The sequence below is a fragment of the Mauremys mutica genome, chromosome 10, assembly GCF_020497125.1.
Source record: "Mauremys mutica isolate MM-2020 ecotype Southern chromosome 10, ASM2049712v1, whole genome shotgun sequence".
NCBI lineage: Eukaryota > Metazoa > Chordata > Testudines > Geoemydidae > Mauremys > Mauremys mutica.
Genome location: NC_059081.1, coordinates 50,268,080 through 50,284,683, shown reverse-complemented (window position 1 = coordinate 50,284,683; position 16,604 = coordinate 50,268,080).

Here is a 16,604-nt window from a genome sequence, read left to right as displayed (position 1 = left end):
GGATCATTTTTACTATTTATTATGGTTATTTAGTACATTGGAAGTGCAAATTCCTTACATTTTTGAAAATACTTTGGCTTCTACAAATGAAAAGTGTTGAGTCATCAAGCAGCTTTTTTACTTGTTTTCCACTAGTAAACTGTATAATCTGTTATTCTTTTGAATGTTTATTTAGTGACAATTCAGACCATGTGATGAGAAAACTGATCACCTGATTTTTGCCTTCCCATGACTCTGTCACACCCTTTAAAATTAATATGGTTTTGAGGGCTAATACTGTTCTTGGCTTGATCCTGCCCTCATATAAGCAGAGCTTGTGTTAGTTACACCAGCTTTTTTAGTACATTATAATACTGCACCATATACCTGGTAAGATGGAGACTTTAGAGGGAACATTTCTTTAAAGGATTAGCTCTGGTTACTGTATTTCAAAAGATTGTTTTTGACTTAAGGGATTTGCTACTGGAATAACAGCTACACACTGTGGTTTGTCACTGAAGGCAATAATTCTCATTGTACAGCAACATGCAAAAATGCAGGAAATAGTACCTATGATTACAGTCTGAAAGGGTCTGAACCTTTGTTTAATAGATATAGGAGTAGATTTCTATGCAGCTATATGGGTTCTGGGGATTCAGAAATGTGTGACTTCACGCCCTCTACAGACAAAGCAGTTCCATCTTCAAAGCATCAAAACAGCTTGTGCTTCAGGCAAGACTATTGTCTACTTCATATGAAAGTCACGTGTGCTTTTAAATACAGCCTAGGGTTCAAGGAGTATAAAAAGGCTGAAATATAGTTTGAAAAATAATGCAGGTCAGTGTGATACATGTTTGGTAATATATAATAATACATTTCCACAGTGCCTTCCATTTGAGGATCTCAATACACTTTACAAACGTCAATTATTTTAATCTTTTAACAATAAAAAACCAAAGTATTTTGCAATCTCTAGAAGCAAAACAGCTATCAATTAAATCTTTCATGGATTCAGTGATTTTACATGGAGAAGAACTATCCACATTCAGCCTGTGCCGGGTTTTTCCTATAGTATATTCCTTACTAGTCCAGTTTTAAACAGCTGAGTGACATTTTCCTATGACATTTACTTCTAAATTACATGCATCTTCTTTACATTTATACTTTAATCATCAGTAGCCATGCCTTTATTATTTCTTATACACAACAGTGAAAACATGCTTCCTATCCTTTGCACTTGTAATAAATTGCCAGCTGTAAAAGTATGTTTAAATTCGTATCTTCTACAGAACATACTTCATGTGTAATTCTTGATTTAAATAACTGAGTTTAAAAGGATACATATTGGAATTGTAATAACACCAATATGAATATCTCTGTTTAATATTCATATTATATTGTCAAATTTAGAATAAAATATTTAAGTTACAAAAATTGAGCAATTCCTTTTATCTCAACATAAAGGAATAATTAAATGATTGCTTGATTTGTTATTATCTTATTTTACTACTATTGTACTGATTGGATCACAAAGCAGTTAAAGGCCCTGATTCCTTCAATTAAAAATTCTGGTTCTGTCAATCATGAGGACTTTCAGATTGTGAATATTTACCTTTAAAAATTCACACTGTGTTGGATACGTGCATAAACCATGTGCATTGTTTCTGTTTCCTTAAGAGAGAGAAATGGCAACATTCACCAAATAATGTATTTATAATGAACTACCCACTGAAAAAAATGGTCATTAACCTTTCATAACTGTGGTTCTTCAAGGTGTGTTGCACACGTCTGTTCCACTTTTGGTGTGGTATTGTCAGGGTGGCTCAAGCGCCCTCTGCTGCCGTGTGCCACTGGTGTCAGTTCTTTCTTTCCAGAAACTCTGGTGCAGAAAGGTAGGAGGGCAGGTCAGAGAATGGATATGTGCCATCGTCATGGGTGGTGAGAAGAAACTGAAGGGACTCAGAGTCAGCTGGGCCCTTATACCAGTGCCAGCAGCATGGGGCAGCAGAGGGTGCACAAGCCACCCTGATAGGTTAATATTGAGAGTAAAAAATTCCAGTGACTTGCACAGAACTCATGCACACCAAGAGTGGAATGCACATGTGCAATCACTCAAAGAAGAATTATAGTTATTACCCTTATAATTATCTAAGAAAACTTATAGCTACCTATTTCAATACTGATGTACTTATTGTAAGTTATTTCAGGTGTATATTCCAGCCCTTCATTACAAGCTCTTCAGATGGTCTAAACATTTGGGTTTAGAGAGGGGGAAAAGTGGAAACTCCTGAACTGGTGCAAAAGTAACTAAATGCCATTTAAGACAAGATCTATCTTTTCTCACACTTTGCATGTGCCTAGTAATAAGAACATTGCAGTCAGGGGATGTTCCAAGTAGCTCTGGTAACAATAAGGAAAATAGCCCAGCTATACTGAAAATCAGTGGAATTATCTGCAGGACCGAGTGTTAACTCTTAAGAATAGTAAGTTATTGATTCAGAAGGTCTACATCTCAAAGGACTCCTAGGAAGGATGTAACAGATTAACAATTTATCTTATTTGTCTATAGCTACTTGTTACATAGAGTCATTAAAGATTAATGGATATTGGTTCTAATATTTATGTCATCATCTAAGTGTAAACCTTTATGTTCTTTCAGCTTTACATATCATTGGTTGGTTGCTTCAGCAAAGTTTTTTTGACAGACTCTGGGCCAATTTCAAAGGTGAGTCAGGAAAATCCAAGAAAGTCTAGAGGGAGTCAAACTGGTGTAAATTATACTTTCTTCCAGTCTCCTCAGTCACGCTAACTTAGATTTCCTCTAAACTTTACATTTTGTATTTGTTTAGATTCCCCTGAAGTTGGAGAGCCAAATGCAGGGTGAATATGTCAGTTACATTGATATACTCCCTGAAAATCAGACTGCCTTGCACTTCAGAGTCCCTGGCAGCTGTGCACACCCACTCTACCAATATATGAAGGATTCTAAATTGGTGTAATTTATACCCTGAGGGACCTGGAAGAGATGTATGTAAAAGTAACCTCCATCCTAAAGGAGCATAAGAGAATCTAATTGAGAACAAAGGATCATGAGAAGTTAAACTTGCATATTACATCCCTGGATTTGACCTTCTGTCTCCCAAAACACATATGTCTTTTCTGTCAAGATGGCTATGTGATTTATTGTGTTGCAGGAGTCCTGCTTTCATTCCCATTTGTATGAAACACATTTTAAATGGAAGGAAGTCTTGCTGCTAAGCCAGCTAACGTGGGGGTGGGAAGGAAATCCTATTCCTGTGTAAGCTAGTGCTGTTTTGATTATACTATCTCTCTCTCTCTCTGCTCTCCAATACCCAGAAAACAGTTGTCTGTGTTGCTAATCACTGAATACTCTTTTATAAATAGAATCCAAAACACAATTCCCATGGATCCACTTTTAAAGGAATCTGGTTACATCTTCCCCATCAAGTTCTTTTGTCTAAGTTGACAAATCTAATACTGTTTCAGCTAACATTTGTCAATGAGTGTGGGACAAGGAATTAGGGAAATTCAAGACAGGGGAATCTTACAGAAGGAGACACACATTCCTTGCTTTTTCCGTCCAGGAGGTTTATATTTGTTTATCCTTTCTTTGTTTTCCTTTCTCTAAAGCAAAAGCCATCTAGACTGAAAGTGCACTTTGAGATAGCCAAGAAATGCTACTACTAAATGTGATCAAGTTGGTGGCAGGACATGGTGTTTGAGTTGCAGGAGCTGCTTTATGTCATTTTTTCTCTATTTGTTTTTCCCACTCTGGGATCTTTCTGCAGCAGCAAAAGTCTTTTGGGGAGTAGATTCCAGCCACATTGCAAAGACTGTAGCAGGAGCTATTCTCTCCCACATTTTATCTACTGGATGGTTCTTTCCTTTCCAGGATATATGTATTTTTTTTTCATAAAAAGCACAAAAGGATAATAAAAAAGTTGAAAAACATTTTTTAAAATGAGAAATGATCACATTACTGCAACAAAGGCAGTTTGTTACTCAATGCCCGTTCTGTTTTTGTGGTTAGTAAGAATGTGTGTTCACTGGAAAGACTATGAAGATTGCTAAGCATGCCAGATACCATTACATAACTGATTCAAGCCGCCCGCAGCATATTTGGTCTGTCAGCTCTTTCCTCTGCATATGCTCTAATAGCAACTTTGAGAGGAAAAACCCTGGGACTTGTGACCAGTTCAATGATCGGACATGTTGAGTCTGAGATATCATTTAAGGAGAAAAAAAATGGCACGTCAGTCATATGATTTTGGTTTTGAGCACATGCTCATAGGATAAGAGCAGAAGTTCATTAGGTTTTTCGGGCAGTTTTTACAAAATAGCTTACTTGGCAAAATATAACATGAAATCAAACTCATGTTCAAGGAACCAAAAACTGCACAGTAATTATTTTAATTAGGTCCTCTGCTTACAGGCTTTGTGCCTTCATTGATGTTATGGTGCCTTTGAAGTCAGCAATTTAAGAAGCTGTCAGTAATTGTGGATCCTGCTGTGAATCTTCATTCATGGGATCTATCTGTCCTTAAGACAGACCAATTTTTAAATGATTAACTATAAATGAGTAGAGTTTTAGAAAGTACAATCAACAAAAATCAGACATTCTCCACCTATCATTATTTATCTTGCATGCTAAGTGTCTAACTCTCAGGACATTTATTTTGTTTCCTAAATGGGAGTTGAACTAAGCTCTTTTGAAAATCGGGCCCCTTCGCAGTGACCAGCTGGTGGAGTTGAATTCCAGAAATACAGCATTGATAACAAACTATGCCCTGGTCTACACTGGGGGTGAGCATGGGGGATTGATCTAAGTTACGTAACTTCAGCTATGTGAATAAAACTGAAGTCGATGTACGTAGATCGACTTACCGTGGTGTCTTCACTGCGGTGAGTCAACACTCCTGATCCCCCATAGACTCTGCCTGGGCCTCTTGCAGCGCTGGAGTACAGGAGTCGATGGGAGAGCGCTTGGGGGTCAATTTATCGCGTCTATCGATCCCCGCTGGATCGATTGCTACCCGCTGATCTGGCGGGTAGTATAGACATACCCTTAGTGTGAACTAACATCTAATCCCGTTTAATAGCTACTGTAGGTTGGTTTCCTTAGATTTTTGCGCATTCAAATCTTTATTCCACTTACTGATTCTGTTTCTTTCACTCTAGCTATGAATCTGGATTGCTCAAATTATAGCCAAGAAAATAATTAAGGGAAATAAATTCTTTGCTATGAAGTGGTGATCAGCATCATATTTAAGAAGTATTTCAAGGATCTCAGTCCACTGTCTGATCTGCAATCTCAGTAGAAGTAACTCACAAATAATGGATGATTTACTTTAAGTGTTTTGGATGTAATGAGAATTTGTGTATGAAAGTTAAGGTAAATATATGAATCTCCCAGTAATTTTACTGTACTAAGATGTTTTTAAAATGGCTGACTTAAAACCTTGAATAGCCCATCCAGATCATGTTTTCTATTTTAAATGAGTGATCCTACTCAGTGTGGCAGTATGTACTATTGACACAGCTTGACAAACTGGAAGTTCAGCAAAATCTGCTTATTCAGTGATATTAGACCTTCCCAGACTGACCAGTGTAATACCACTGAATGAATCATCAGGGAAGGCTATGGTAAGAAGTACTTGCTTTGTACTACAGAATATGCTATTTGATTTTAAAAATTGGCTTAATGGTTTTAATTATTTAACAAACGTGTCAAATATGAATGAAAGTATTGTTTCTTTCAAAATTTTGCTACTGAACAAGTCTATGGCCTGTGGGTGATTCTATTCCTTTTTTAATAATATAATTTCATGTCATTATACATAATCCTGGGATACCATTATTAATAATAGGTGCTGTGTTTTCTTCCCAACTACTCTACTACCTCCACATTGTGCCTACATACCTATTACATATGCTATTGTTTTGGACTTGTCATATACCTCTAAAGTGCAAATACAATAAAAATTGTTAATAAAATATATTCATGCCTTCATTGCACACATCACTAGATTCATAGAAGTTAGAGATAAAAATGACCTATTTAGCTCATCTTATCCATCTCCCTCTCTGTGATGGTCTTTTTCCCCACAGTACATTTTCTCATGTTTTGCCCAGTCTAATTTTAAAAGTTCTAAGGGAGGGGGCATCCAATTTCCCACTGCTTCATACATCTTGCTATCAAGAAAGTTTTTCGTAATAGTCAAGCTAAATTTTCCCTTTCTTATTTTAATTTCATTACTCCTAGCTGTATAAGTGTCCTGCACTAAATTCTTCTTTTCCTTCCTGGGCACTCAAGTACCATTGTAGTAAAAGATTACATGGACCAGATGGTTTGACATAGATCAAACTGACAAATATTACCATCTTAGAAATATTTGACAGGTGTTATATCCCTCTTAAGCTGTTGCTTAGGAAACTTGTTGCTTTGTGACTTCAGGGAGCCACGAAACCTGCTTAATTTAGCCCCAGAAACAGACAAACCTTGTTACGTCATCTTGTCTATACCCCTGCCAGTAGAGGTTTGTTCTCTACAATTTATTTGAGAGTATGTTGTGCAGTCTAGATTTAAAAGACTCATGTACTAGAGTTCCCATGAAATACCCTTTTAAATAGAGGTGGTAAATAACATGGGATAAAAAACAACCTATAACTGCAAATCAAACATATTTTTTTTCTGTGTAAACACTGTCGACCTTCTTGCCTTGTTACCTGCTTCTGGTTTGTAATTTGTTTACTTTTGAAGCCATAAATACTAGTAGAGCCAAACTGCATTCAATTTACTAGGTCTGTTGTTTAAAAGCCCCAATTTCTGCCCCATTAGCCCCCAATGGATGTAGAAGACTATATATTCATTGGAACTTCAGTTGTAGCAGGCTGAGGTAATAGCTGGCCACAAAGAACTCCAGAGAAGTGGATGTGTCTCACTCCCCCTCCCTGTCCAAGCACCCCCACCTAAAACTGTGGAGCCATAAACACACAAATTTCACGAGGAAGAGCTCTGATGTGGTAAGATGAAGATTCTTTGTTGACTCAACCCAATCTTTCCATCTGACAGAATTTTGGCCAATAGAGTATGTTTGCCATCCCTTTCAAATTCATCTGAGCCAAAAAATAGAGGGAATAATATGGCCCTAAGTCTTATGTTTCTATGTAATATATCAATAGGATTACGTTTCTTTTCATGCAATGGTTCTCCTGATAACACGTCCATGCCTTTTTAAAATTCCTTGCTTATTTTTGAGTTTTCTCACTGTATTGCAATATCTTAATTTTTCTTTTTTAGATATTTGCTTCTTTAATGCTGTGTTAAATTTTCTGGTGTATATTTATAACATGCATTGGATTTCTAATTCCTTTGATAGTTTATATGAATAGCTAGGCAATTCAGGTTTAACCAAGCTATTACAAAACAGTGGCAGTCTGGGTTGGTTTACAGAGTAACTACTTCCTGTTCAGTGTGATATTACTAATTAACATTTTTGTAGTCAAATTCAGTTTTGAAATAGATTGAGGAAAAATTAAATCTTTCTACTTCATGGATTCTGTTTTTTAAAATAATTATTTAAATCCTACTGAATTTAACAAAAATGCTACCTTTTTACACAGCTTTATGACATCCTATAGAAATTAATAGAAAATTATGTCAGTGCTATAAAATTCTATATTATTTTTCAAAAACAAACATCCCTGCCTAAATTTATGAAAAGATTAATTTCTAAAGGTTTTTACAATAATTTCTATAGAACTCTGTTGGTTTCACCCCAGCTAAATTCTGTAGATCTTCTAGATGGCTTTTCAGCTTACAGATTTTACCAAGTTAAAAGAAAATGTCAATTAAAATGATTATTTTAATGAAATGTTAAGAAAATTCATCTGCGTATACCAGTTACCCTGTTGTTCCCTTCCCGCCAAAATTCCTCAAGGCAGAGGGTAGCTGGTGCCATTTTATTTCCCCAACAACAAGCCTATGTAAATAGGAAAAGCAAAAAACACGCTTAAGAAACAACAACAAAACCTTACCATTCCTATCAGGATTTGGGCTTAGGGGGGTTGTTTACCATGAGTATTCACCAACACAGACATATCATATCACTTCTAAGTTCTGGCCACAGAACAATTATGTGAGGAAAATTTAAATAATACTTCTCAGATATTGCCTATATTTGACTCCAGAGTCATTTTACTTCTCTCAAAAACTTTTCATTTCCTTAGGATTATCGCATATGTCATTTCTAGGATTCTCAATTTTAGGCCTGATATTTGTTTCCAGAAAATGTACTTAAGAATTACAGATCTCTTCCTGTTAATTGCTGTTTTCTGGCTATACTGAAAGGAAAGGAAACGCTGGATATGGTTTAATGAGGCCGCAACTTTATTATTACATGTCTGGGACTACTCAGCAGATAAAAGTGTACAGTGCAGGTAACTTCATGATAATTTCAATATCTACCCAGGGGCTTCTGCCAGCTCCCCACCCCCCACCCCCACCTTTTCCATCCTGGTGTCCAGCCAACCAATTGCTGGGACCGTACCATTTCTCCCTCAAATGAGGGTTAAGGTGGGCTATAAGAAAGTGGGGGGTTGGCTCCCTGCTGTGCCAGTCATAGAAGTCCGAACTGTTCCACCCGCCGCATTCCGCTTCTTTAAGAAACACCTCCTTGAAGTCTTTTACCAAGCCATTTATCTGGTCACTGTGTCCCTTCCCTATGGAGTACTTGCACTGGACATCTGCACCACACTTCCCTAATGAGTTGTGACATTATCGCCTAACTCCTTCCCTACTCACCATAACAAAGCCCCCCCTGAACCTGCTGTGGGGAAGGCAACCCCCCCCCAACCCCCCACTCATACTCCAGTTTGACCAATCTGGTGGTGAGGAAAAAATTCCTTCCCAGCCCCCCTAGAAAGAAGTGGCTAGCGTGATGACCACTGCAGGTCCCGGCCAAGCCTGGTATTGTGCCACTTCCAAGGGAAGAGAGGGTGCGGGTGCTGATCTCCCTGGTCTGGTGAAAAAGGGCTTCTCCTGCTGGGCTTGCCCCTTATCAACTCCCCATCTCTTCTGGTCCCTGGGAGATAAGTCAGCATCGCCATACTGACCAACTCGACATTTACAGCAGCTTCTGTTCCTCTCTCACTCCCCACCCGTAAAACACTTTACCCCTTCCCCCGGCAAGCCAACCCACCCCCACTTAAAGTGTGGTCATTTCTCTCGTCATATCTGCCTACACTCCTATCTGATTATATTTCCAGCCCATTGACATCTTATTCATTGTTTTCTAAATTGCCTTCTTCAGAATTTGCTCCTAATTCACCTATCCCTTTATATTCTGCCTATCTAAATTCTCTTAAACTGGATAATTTGTTATACACTTTCTGTCATAAATTATTGTATAATGGATGGTGCACAGCAACATTGTGGGTGAAATGATCCCTACCTGTATATAGTATATCCAATACTACATTTGTGAAGTTTTGGGATATTTCTAGTTAAAGGTCATTACAATAATGCGAATTACTATGTAACCCTTCTGCCAGTCAGAGCTGGCAGCCACAATGGCTGGTATCTAGGGATTCCTTTTCAACAATACAACACAAAACCACCTTGAGCCCCCACCCAGTGACCTGGGACAATTACACACCGCCTCCTGGGCATCTGCAGAATTCACCTCCCACCCTGGGTCAAGTGGGGGTAAGGAGGCACCTTACTCGCTCCACTGCTCAGGCACTGATTCACTGCCCCTCTATGCAGGGCTCTGCTCTGGCACCTCCATCAGCCACCCCTCCTGCTGGCTGCTCATCATGCCTCACCACCTGCTACACCAAGATGTCTTCAGTACCCCCCAACACAGCTTGCAGTGATTTTAGATGTTAGTGGGGGAGCTACTAGGCAATCTCTTGCATCAGAGACACCATCCCAAAGCAGGTCTAATACTTAGACCTAGGAATCAGTATTTTCAGCTCTCCAGCCTGTAACAAGACTCTCAATTGAGTCTAAATTAGCTCTGTTATTACACAGTGGAGAGAGGAAGGGTTGATGGTGTCTAGTGGCCTTAGACAAGGCCCACACCACCAGGTACAGGTACCTCTCCCCACCTGCTCTCCACTCACTGGCCTAGCAAGTGCCATTGAGTTGAGCGTGAGTCCCTCAATTGGGGAATGCCAAGTACAGTTCTGCTGCCCTTGATTCACACAACACAGATAACAGCCATTTATTACTCCTGCCCCAATCGGAGACTGGGAATCCCACACCACCCAAAAGTGACCATTTGGGCAAGTAATCCCATCATGTTGAGCACGTAGGCAGGGTGGGCATGCCCACGCAAATGAGATCAGCTCCTGAAGTTCTTTTCCACAGCTCACCACTAGATGTCAGGGAAAAGCTCATTCAGACTCTGCTTACAACTATAATACAAAAGACAACAAATTCCTAATAACACATTTCAGTTTCATTTGATAAGGCAGAAGATGTTATTTTTCTAAATATATGTAAAAATAGGAACTGTGGGCTAGACTTGGATTGTGAACTCTTTTGGGAAGGGATCACCTTTTAATCTTGTTTGGATAGCGCCTTGCTCACTGGTGTCTTGGTCCATGACTAGGGCTGCCAGGTATTATGATAATATAATATAATATAATATTCTCCCATTGCTCTGCAGCTTCTTTAACCATTTATACCAGTGCACAGTGAATGCAAAGTAGGTTCATATCGTTACCATTCTGATTTGGCATTGTTTTAAACTCACTGTGCATTGGTGTAAATGAGTGCAAAAGGTGCAGGGTGATGGAGAATCAGGTTCATTCTCTGCTACACTCAAGTGATCAGAAAATTGTTTTTCATTTTAAAGTTTTCTGATTCTGCAGTTTTCTCTTTTGTTTTTTTGCAAATGCCCTTAACCATTTCCTCTGTCTCTAAAACAGCCACTCACTGAGACATTTTGCTTGCAGCCTGGAGGAGTAAGCTATTAGTGAGCATATGCAGAGTAATTCTTGATTAATAAACAGTTCAGCTGTATACTATGTTCAAAATATCTTTCCCTACTGTGACATTCCTACAGTTTTGCAAAAATTGCAGCTGTAGTTGGTCTCAAAAGCACTTTTTTGCTTTAGGGCCTCAAACTTGCTGCACACAAGAGGGCCACACATTTTAAAACTGTTCCTCTAAGGACCTTGCCTCTGTTTTCTGATCTGGTCTTAGAAGCAGTGGTGCTTGTGAATGAGCTCTGTCATTGCACAATAAACTAATTCCGATGGATTTATTTTACTTTGGATTCATATATGTTTTGCTGTTGCTGTAGCAAAGTTTTGTTTAGTACACTTGATACTTTACAACAAAATTATAAACAGGCCTGAGATATACAAATAGCAGAAAAGACTTCCTCCGGCCCTTCCCCACTCAGTAACAAATCATTTTAGTAACAATGCATTATTCAGAGCCCAAATGGTTCTGGAATTTACACCAAACTGATTTAGTGGGAGTCTGTTTTATGTCATTTTGAAGACCTGTGATTTAATCAGTGTGGCCTACTGGCCGCACCTGAACCAGTTGATTATATTCTACAAGCCATGTGGACTTCTTTCCCCTTCACTTTTCAAGCTATCTAGTAGATTCCACCCAGGAAAAGAAAGATTAATGGCCACTGGCATAGACATGTAGCCCAGCAAGCATAAAATCCAGGGCTGCTAACAGGCTCTACAGTCCAGGAATAACATACTGTAGCAGCTCAGGGAGGGAGTAGTACTGCACAAAATCTCCATTCACAGCATACTGGATAGTTACCCCAACCCCATCTTCCCTTTTCCACAATGCTGAGTGGGAAAGGGCTCTTTTAATATGGGCAATTCCATTTCTTAAGAAGCTTTTTGGTACCAACGTTGTGTGCTTTTTTTGCGTTTGCCTGCAGATTTTACAAGCCTATACTCCACTGCACTCTATGATTTTGGAGTGACTTGTGGGAAACGGAGCAGCTTTCAATCTCTATTATTTTAAATGGAAAAGGAGAGAAAGGAAACCAGCAAAAATTGGAACATTTCTTTATCTTGGCAATTTTGATCACAGAAATGATTTTGGCTCCAAGCCTGGCACAACATATACTGCAGGAGAAGACGAACTCATTCCTTACCCAGGTTCTTTAATTCCCAAATAAAATTAAGCTACTGCTGGCATTTAATTTTAAACTAGGACTGTGAAAAATTCAAATAAAAAAAAATCCAAAACCAGGAGACACTTTCCTGCCTTTGATTTCAATGGGAAAGGAAGCACCTCTGAGATTCACACAAACATACCTCTCCAATGTAACCTTTTCACTCAAACATTCCTCATCCTACTCCCAAAGCTACTGGCTTTACACAAAAATTTGGCACTCTCTCATTTTTAGTGGCAAAATGATTTACATGACAAATAAAGAAACATGAAACTGAGGTGTAGAAAATGTTCTTTATAACTAAAGAATTTACTTCTTCAGCATTTTAAATATCCTGCAGGAATAATTATTTTTGACCCTCATTCTTGAGGTTTGTCATCTGCTGCATCCTGTATTAGGTTCTTGCCAGGCTGAGTAACATGCACACAGATCTTGGAGAAGATTCAGGCTGAATCAGGATTGTTTCCCCCTCTTCCACAAGTCCCACTTACCTTTATTTTTCTGTTGGAGCAGGTTGCCTACAACTCCTTCCTCACCTGATGGCTCCTCCCTCAATCCTCTTGGGGTGGAGCTGAGGAGGAAACAGCTAGTAGGCTGCTCAACCCTCCATAGGAAATGTCCTCAATGGAGCGGGAGGTCTGCAGCCATTAAGCAGCTTGGGGATTAAGAAATACCCTTCTAGTCCCACTGCTGCCCTTACTTAACCTGAGTCTGGGACCTGGGCAGCCCAGCCTGCACCAAGGTAATGGGAGATATTTCCAAGTTAGTATGGAAAAAATCAGTTAGGATATTAGTCCGTCCCTCTGCTAATCCAGAATTGTTCTCTACAACAAAGCATTAATATTACAACCACAGTCAGAAAAATGATTATTTTAAAAATGGATCCTTGTTGCTTCGTTCAGATGCTTCTTATTGTACATGTCCTCTTGCTCACATCTGAAAAGCTGATTACCAAAACCTAGTTTTCTTACTATATTAATTGCTTGTTGTGGTCAACTCCTTCACATAGCCAACACAAACAGGGAGGAGAAAGCTGTATTTTGACCGATTCGTACACTGTTAACCAAACTGCCAGCTGAGTTCCAATTCCAAAATCTTTATTGCTGGTAGGGATGTAGCAAGCAGACAGAACACAGCTTTAATTTTGAGAGAGCATGTTAGAAATTGACAGTCCATTTTATGATATATATGTGACATAAAGTAGTTAGTTAAAGATTTACTGCTCTTTCGAAACAAAGGAAAAGCTAAGGGAAATATGAGAAAGTCATAACAATAACTTCTTTATTTACTTTTTTTTCCCCTGGATCACCTCTCCTCTTCTCCCCAGGAACTATTCTCTGCCTCCCCTAGAAATTAGACAAGTTTTATTACTATGTCTGCTCCTGCTAGATAAGTCTAATTCCTGGCAACACACAATATGTATAAAGGTCAACAGAAAATGAAGGTCACAGCTCCACTGTCAATAATTTTTATAAAACAATACTTAATTCTTCATTTCATTTAAGAATTTGAGAAAAGGTCAAAAGGTTACCCCACTGTGACACAAGACGAGAAGTTATGTATCATTCAAACAGGAAGTATTTTCTATTAATATTGTAAATTGTTTTATCTGAGATTTATTTTTAACTATTTAGCCCTTTGGTATCAGGGCAATTAGGAGTTGCTGTATTAGATCCAATATGTTTTACATTGCTAATAGTAAGGGGAATCCTGATTTATCACATTAAAAAGATGATCTTCTCCTGAGCATACAAAGAGCTTTAAAAACATTTCCATTATTGTTGTAGTGGAAGAGAGAGACTGATAACGCACATCTTCCCAGAGCTGTTAGGGCCTCTTCTTGGACTATATGCTGTGCAGTGTGTATCCTCATGTAAGAAAAGGATTAAGTTTAGTGAATGGATCCAAAATATTAAGAAAAACAATCTTAGGGCAACCAATATGTACAGTAACAAATTTTGCCAAACCGGTTATACCAGACAAAGAACTGTTTTCAGGTTTGTTTTTAGACTTTGGTACACATCCAGACAAGAAATAGAAAATTAACCTCTTTGTAATTAGAGTATGAATGTAAGATGTTAACACTATTGAAGTTAATGGGAGTTTTGTCATTGATTTTAAGAGGGCCAGGATTTCACACTGTCTCTCTTAACAGTAATGCAAAATTAATCAGTGCTATATATTGAGAAATCTTAATCAGATGGTTCAAAGATACCCAGCTTTTGTGGGAAGCTACTTTCTTTTTTTCTCTGTTAATACCCTGGTTAAAGCCCTGAGCTATGCAGAAATGTGACTTAAATGTGATACCTCTAGTATCCTGGCTAAATTCCACTTTACATAATTACAATCTACCTACCTAAATCCCTTCTACAATTTAAACTGGCTACAATACCCTACATCATCTTTTTTGCTTCTGATATGCAGTGTTGCTGAAGGCAGCTAAACAACCACTGTGTTCCATCCCAGAAATGGCTACATTTCAGTAGGTGAAGCAGTTTTTGTGTGTGCAAATAGTAATGCAGGTCTACATATATTGTACAGAAGTTTGAAAAAAATCATATTGCCATCATTGGGCTAAAACTCCAATCCCATAGACAAACTAACAAGATCATAAGAAGTATTCCTATAAGTGAAATTCTTCTCACAGAGCTGCTAGGTACTCAGTAGTTTTGAAGATCAGGTCACTTATTTAACCATCTAACTCCAGATTTAGTAGTTTAACTTTAGGCACCCAGTTTTCAAAACCTTGGCCTAAAGTTATAGAAAACACACATTTTGAAAGGAAATCCCACATCATTTCAAGTTGCCTCCTGTTTTATTTATTGTTGACAATCATTTTGACTATTACCCAGGTTTTAAAAGGCAAATCACACATTTGGGTGTTGGCAGATTGAGATATATGAAGAAAGGGACTCCAGTGCAAAATAGCCATATGACTGGCAGTCAGATATATACAATGCATAGTGCATCAAATACGAAGATCTAGAAGACAGAGAAAACAGAATTTATGTCCCAATATGTCTCTTTCTTTCTCTCTTGTATAATATTTTTATTATTTTTTTTCCATTCAAAAATAACTAAAACACATTGGGGGAAAAGATAAAAGAAAAAAAGCTATTACAATATAATCACTGTTACTTAATAATATCTATAATTTACCCTCTTTGAAAGGTAAACAGAAATAGCTACGTCTCTGGTCGGAAGGGTTAGTAATCATGAAGTACAAGATTCTATTGGGAAAAAAATGTACATTAGACCCTGATGATGCAGTTAAGCTGAATGTAGGGAAATTCTCAATGGGGCTCTGCATAGGCACAGGGTCCACCTGCACAGAGTTGGCTGTAGAATCAGAACCTCAGTCTATGGCAGGCACGGAATGCTTGTCACATATGGAATGTGTTTGATATTTGTCAGTCATTTATTATGCAGTTAGTGATGGATAGTTCTGGTTCTCTGGAGTGAACACTGATTCAGTGAGGCCTCAAGATTGAGAAAGTCTCTACCAGAAATCCATGTTCCATAAAACTTGATGTGTTGTCCCTGGAGAGAAACTGTCCCTGGTTTACATTTAGAAGCAAAAATGGCTCATCTATTTAAACCTTGTGGTGTGTGATTATCTTAATTTCTTTTAGATCACCAAATGCCTTTATGTAAATGTGGAATCCACCAAGGGCTGACAGGGCTTGTAGAAGTAACCACCAGACTAGGGAAAATGGAGAGTAGTTAACCTTAACAGTTGTATTCTGACCACACAACTGATATGGTAAAGGTGGTTGGCTAAAACCAGGATAATCACTTTTCTCCAGCTCCTCAAGAGGAGGGGAGAAGCTCATGTTTGGGGGATGGAAAATCCCCAAATGCAGGTCAAAGAAACCAAGGTGTAGATGCTAGCCTTTAAAAGCCAGCAGCTGGATGGGTTAGATTGCATGCTTTCAAAGCAATGGTACCTGGTTTAGCTGAGGACCAACCAAAGGCAAAACAAGCTTACTTGGGAGAAGAGAGAAAGAACTAGAAAGGCTCCATGATTGGCAAATCAAGCCGTGAGCAGCAGGAGAAGGACCCTAAACTCTCCCAGAGGACTTTGATCCCAGCTCAGAGAATGCTTGGGACTGGTGAGGAAACTGAGGCAAGGAAATGCATGTAGGTTTTATTATTTTTGGATAGATCTGTGTATTTCTCATGCAATTACATAAACAGCAATGGTGTTTTAGAATCCTGTGCAAGTCTCTCTGTGTGTTATATGTTACACCTATCATTTGCCCTTGAAGAGTAAACCAGTGGATCCAGAATGCCTATAGGACTGGATTTCTGGGAGAAGGTGTGTTTAAGCTTTTGGGGAGTTTCAGGGGTAAGCACTGATAACAGGGGCCAGCCAGTTGGACTGTGGGGCCACAACACTCAGTAGGGGGTACTAAATAGAGGAACTGCACCCCAAAAATGTGCCTA